Source organism: Gadus chalcogrammus, chromosome 22 (assembly GCF_026213295.1).
Source record: "Gadus chalcogrammus isolate NIFS_2021 chromosome 22, NIFS_Gcha_1.0, whole genome shotgun sequence".
Taxonomy (NCBI): Eukaryota; Metazoa; Chordata; class Actinopteri; order Gadiformes; family Gadidae; genus Gadus; species Gadus chalcogrammus.
Genome location: NC_079433.1, coordinates 984529 through 990184, shown reverse-complemented (window position 1 = coordinate 990184; position 5656 = coordinate 984529). Strand labels below are relative to the sequence as shown.

Below are 5656 nucleotides of genomic sequence, written 5' to 3'. Positions count from 1 at the left end.
CTTTAGAACCAACATCCACCTTCAGTCCCCCACACAGTCACATTTTAGAACCAACATCCACCTTCAGTCCCCCCACCCAGCAGTTGACCAAGTCGGCCCCTATAGGATACTTACTCTGCCGAGGCCAGGGGGTCCTGGGGGCCCAGCAGGGCCGGGGTTGCCAGGTCTGCCGTCCCTCCCGTCAGGGCCCTGGGGTCCCTGTGGAGGAAGGCCTTGGGTTAGTCTCCGTTGATTACCACTGATTGACACACAGCCACCGTGTCTGCTGGGACGCTGCCAGAGTCCCAGCTCTGTTCGGCTGTGGAGCTCGGTTTGGTCTCAACTTGAATAAAAGCGTCATGTCCTTTTACTAAATTGTTTTATTATTGTTAATAAAGTTTAGAAAAGATAAATATGAATTTGTTCTGGATATGTGAGCCAAAGTCAGAAAAAAATAATATACAACAAATATTTGTAGTTCAGGTTATTTTCAGCCGTCGTGCAGCAGAGATTGGTCCATTATTATTTGTTATATTATCACGGCGGAGGGCTTTAGGCTGTGCCTGATGTAAACAAAGGGGTGTGGCCTATTCAAGTTGAAAGGTCAATCGGCGTCATCATATATCAACCCGATAAACTTCATGAAAGTTTCTATCCAGCAAACATGGCATTGTCATGCATCTTGTCATAATTAATGAGTTTGATATTGGCTTACCCTTTCACCTCTTGGTCCTTTCGGGCCCTGAGGAATATAAGTAAACAATTGATGAGTCAGAGGCAGACATTATTTAAACAGTGAGGCAAGTTCACGTAAAAAAAGGAAGGTAGACTTAAACTTAACATATCTAAAATCTAAAACCTAAAAGAAGCTGGGCTACAATCGCTGGGGGATGAATAGGTGCATGTGGACAAACTGTGCATGTGAACTGCACAGCCAAAGCACCATTCAGGTGGGAACATATTTCAGTCCACTTCATTGAACCTGGCCTTTGGCTAGAGCTGATGCCTACAATGTCTGCCCTGAGCTATGCTACGCATTATCACATACACCACACTCAAAGGGCTAAATGACACATCCAACCAGGGTTTGATTGCTCACTTTGAATCTTCCCTGAGTAGAAATAGAAGTTAAATAAATAGTGTTATTTATTTCTTTGTGTCATTTAACTGTGCTGGCTGTATCATGCACTGTTCAGCATTGCTGTTCATCTATCTCATTGCACATCAACCCATTAACATGCAGGGGATTTATGATGCTGTACATGTCCATGCAGAAGCACAGCCTCATAAAGCTGCTCCCAGATCACTGTGCACACTGTAGTATTAAACTGATCCGAAACCACAATTATAGCCTATTAAATAATGACGCTAAGCTGCCAAGCTTTGTATTCTGTAACTTACCTGATATGAAGTGATCGCTGCACAAGCGGAATCCAACAGCCGGGGGTCCCATTTTCCAGTCTTTTTTTGCTTGCTCCTGGCTCTTTTAATGGCGCTGATCCACTTAGCTCGCCTCTCCGCATCTTTAGGAATGCGGTAGAACGACGTACATTTATTTTTGCCTCGTTTATTTGTGCAACCTGGTGCACAACAGTTATCGACCATGTCTGCTCCACCACAAGAGCGCCAGTCTGCCAAATACTGCCAAAATGGTGGTGCCCACGTTTTCCCCGCCCCAACAACGTCAACACCCGGAACTCTATTGCAGCCAATGAGCTCGAGTTGACCCTGCTTAGCCTCCGAGATCAGACGAGATCGCGCGTGCTCAGGGTGGTATGGCCGTAAGCAATTATTGTCTTGTCCATACTAACTTTTATACAGGAGGAACCCATAATGAGTGGGAGCGCTGCTGTGGCCAGAGACGGGACTTGTACAGAAACAATAATTTGATCCATAATGAATGAAAGAAATGAATGAATGACTACGTTATTCCAGACTCAGAGTTCCACATCTGAATGTAATGCATTACACTGCTTGGGCGTGATCGTTTGCGTGATCTTTTGAAGAAACGTAGCGTTGCAAAACGTGGGATGGCCGGCATTAGTCAGCGCGATGAAGCCATTCATAGCTATTATTTCTTTAGAACAACACGACCAGGGGAGAGCGCGAACGCAGTCCCCCACTACCAGAAATTATGCAATCGAGATTCCCACATTTGGGGAATTCGCACGGGTCAGCAACAGCCTCAGTGCAATGGCTGAGCCTCGCTATGGGTGAACCACCTTCTTGATCATGGTATCTCCCTTGCCAGGTAAGTATGAGTTGCACACGTTCAGGTGGGCTGAACGATGCCCACGCTTGTTCCCGTGGAGAACGGTTGCAAAGCATTCGGAGATGTCTAGACTTTAATAAACACTGTAGACCACCGGTCACACGATGACAGGCGAATCTGAAATCAGCGTGATGGAAGCATAACGAAAGGAAACCTGGAGATCCGAGTTATCGACCCGCCACAGAAAGAATCCTTTTTTCTTTCTTAAACAACAGAATATAGTTGGAATAATTGTAAACAGTGCGTTTATGAATTGTAAATGACACTTTATTGTCTACAGGCGGACGGGTGTACTCTCAGGTAGTGATGTTATGGTTTGCGTCGAGGCATCGGGGCGTGTGTCGAGTACCTCGGCTCCTCCCCCAGCGAAGCTCCGTATCGAGTAGGATTCACATAGGCGAAATGACGTAGCGCGTGACGTTCGAGGCTTCATCTCGGGCTGTTCCGCGATATGGGTTCACAATTGGCACATTATTACAAAAAGAAGACCCTACCCAGTTCCAAGATCACTTTTATGGCTATGTAATTAATCACACTCATTCTCAGTCATCATGCAGTTCTATTATTACAATTATTAGTAGGCTACTGAGACAATCTATTTTGCCCGGGATGACTTAAAATCTAGGTCAAATGATTTGTTCTCTACCGTGAGCTCGGGAGATATTTATGAACGGCAAACTCACACGTATCACTGAAATGACTTTAATTCTTAAACGTTGTGATGTTGTACGAAGCAAACATCACATCATCACAGGAAACTCTTTCTTTCATCATAATTTCATTCACCACTAGGTGTCCCTAGCGTACTAATTTGAAGCTTCGAGGTCGAACCACTTTGATGGTTCATCTGGCTGCGAGGCTTTGACGCTTCATGAGGCATCATCTCGGCACCACTACTCTCAGGAGGAGTTTAGTTTTGTTTTTCACAGTGAGAGAGGGGTGCACCGGTCCTGGAGGTACTGCAATACCAGGTCGATGCGTGGAGTGGACGGAGCAAGCCCCTTTTCCATCTCCCAGTTCCAAAAATCAATTTAATATATGGTCCCCGGGTAGGGGACGTATCAGATATTAAACTGATAAGAACAGATACTACACTTGATCTTAGCCAAAAGCCCGAGAAGCGATGCCCCCACATGCTCAGACCAAGAGGCCAGCTTCCCAGACACGTCGCTCCACTTGGCGGTTTAAAAGACAACGACAAAACAAAAAAAAGACCAAGCACCCTGTGTGCGTGTTTGTGTGTATGTGAAAGCTGAAGAAATAAACCGAGGTCGCTACATCTCTTTGCTGCTGCCTGCTGGCAGTCTCACTAGGCCGTCTGCATGTTTCACAAATAGAGTTTGGAGCAGTGGAGGCTTCTATAAGACTACAGGTGAAGCAGTGCTTCACCAATTTTTTTTTTTTTAAATAAATAAACCAAAAATCTTACAACAATCCCATTTTCAGTGCTTTGAAACAGAAATACTCACAAAGACGAGCTGTTTTCCTGAAATCAATTCTGTGAGTCACAACAGCGCCACTATTCCCATTGACTTCAATGTAAATCGAGTGAGCCCCAGGCGGCTCGTGTTTATTTTCCGTTTCAATTGATCCTTATGGCAGATAAGTCCCACCCGTGAACCAGTGACCGATAGGGTAGAATTTTGCACTTCAGTCACTTGAACATGATTGACACAACACTCTGGCCAGTCACCGCCTTCATTGGACAGCTATCGTGAACTGACTACGAGTGAAAGCAGAGGGCAGACCAAAACCTACTGTGAAAAACACACAGCTCGTTGGGAGCAGTTTAATTTGCTCCATGTATGACAAGGTAAACTGGCTAACAGGGAGTTGGCTGAAAAAACGCCTTTACTGTTGGCCCCGTGTCATGTTTAAAGCATGCAATTGTGGTGCAGAACAAAAGAAAAAGAAAAAGTGCTTGCATGATATAGAGTTCCTGAACCCACGTGACCACCGGTGTTCGGAACGCCATTTTGGCAGTAAAATCAAGCTCCGCCCTTAAAGATCTTCCTTAAAATGACCCAGCGCCGAAGCTTTCAAGCCATCGGAGTACTCATCTCACTTTAATTCGCATGACATTGAGCTTTATATGCAACAATTAAATAGGTTAAATATTACCGACCCATACAATGCCCCCGGGGTGCTTTTCAAAAGCATCTCCGCTGAAGAAGACGTCCCAGATCTGCAGTATCCGGATATATATAACTACCTTCAGCGCAGCCACAAAGACAGACGTCAGAAAGCCTGCAGGGTCTCTAATAAGACAAATATGCTACCCAAAAGTCCCATAGTTTCACCAGTGAGGCTACCAGGTATTCATGAGCATAGAAGGATTAGGGATGAAATAGGGCATGCAGTGTGTAACTGCTCCTGGTATAGTGTATGACGACATGAATGTAGTGAGTGAACGAAATGTTGAATGTATTTTCTTTCTTTCTTTATTATTTATTATGTTACCTTTTTAAATGAGACCAGTACGTGAGTGCACTGAATTTCGTTGTACTTCTGTCCAATGACAAATAAATATATATCTATAACACCCAAAACTCTATTGCAGCCATTGCAGCCAATGAGCTCGAGTTGAAAAAGAAAATAGCTTACAGCACGTGGTCATGCCACTAGTTCGGTGAAGCTGTCAACGGAGGATTCACTCAGGTAAATGTTATCCCCTGCATCGTTTGCTAGTTAATAATTAGACTTTTTTTTTTTACGGTTTGTATTAAGCTGTTTCGATTTTGTAGAAAGAGAAAAGATTTCGACCGTGTCATAACGCGGTCGTTGTGTATAAAGGGAAGAAGTAGTGGGTACGTTTTTAGCTGCTGGGTAGACTTTAGTCAACCTATCGCCGTTTTGTCGGTGAGCAACCATATTACCCGTGGGAAGTCTCGTTTTAATCGTGGCAATCTAAGCTTTCCAACGGTGTATGGCATTACTCTGTTCACCCAAGGGTCGTTGAAATAATAAGCTGATTCATGTGTGTTTTGTGACGATAGCTAGGCGCGGCTAACGACACTGTTTACAATAGTAAGGGCTACGTCGCATACCTGCAAACTTGTTGCTTTTCGGCGACAATCAACGTTTTCTTGGTCAATTTGATGTGGATATGTGTTAATATGGGTAAATGTGACTGTTTAGACAACAGCTGATGCGAGAGTAATTGTAACATGAAGCAATTTGGCGACCGTGTTAATCTCTCGACAATCTGGCGAGCTTGTTGTCCTAGGCTAATACACCAACAGCAGATTTCTGTACAATAAAGGGCTACATATTGTCAATCTAAATGATCTGTTTTTAGTTTTACTCATTTATTCATGTTTTACTGTACCAGATGGAACATGCCTACACATCAGTGCACCGTGTGCGACAAGACATTCGGTGAAAAGTCCAACCTGAAGATCCATG

At 44.3% G+C, this 5656-nt stretch overlaps 2 non-coding genes across 2 annotated transcripts; both read right to left on the bottom strand.

Annotated features, from left to right (window-relative positions):
- Positions 1 to 2073: 2073 nt before the first annotated feature.
- On the bottom strand, positions 2074 to 2238 carry LOC130376388 (U1 spliceosomal RNA). Its single transcript, XR_008894018.1, has one exon. It is a non-coding gene; the product is annotated as a U1 spliceosomal RNA (small nuclear RNA).
- A 947-nt stretch (positions 2239 to 3185) lies between these two features.
- On the bottom strand, positions 3186 to 3376 carry LOC130376410 (U2 spliceosomal RNA). Its single transcript, XR_008894040.1, has one exon. It is a non-coding gene; the product is annotated as a U2 spliceosomal RNA (small nuclear RNA).
- Between the last annotated feature and the right edge of the window lie 2280 nt (positions 3377 to 5656).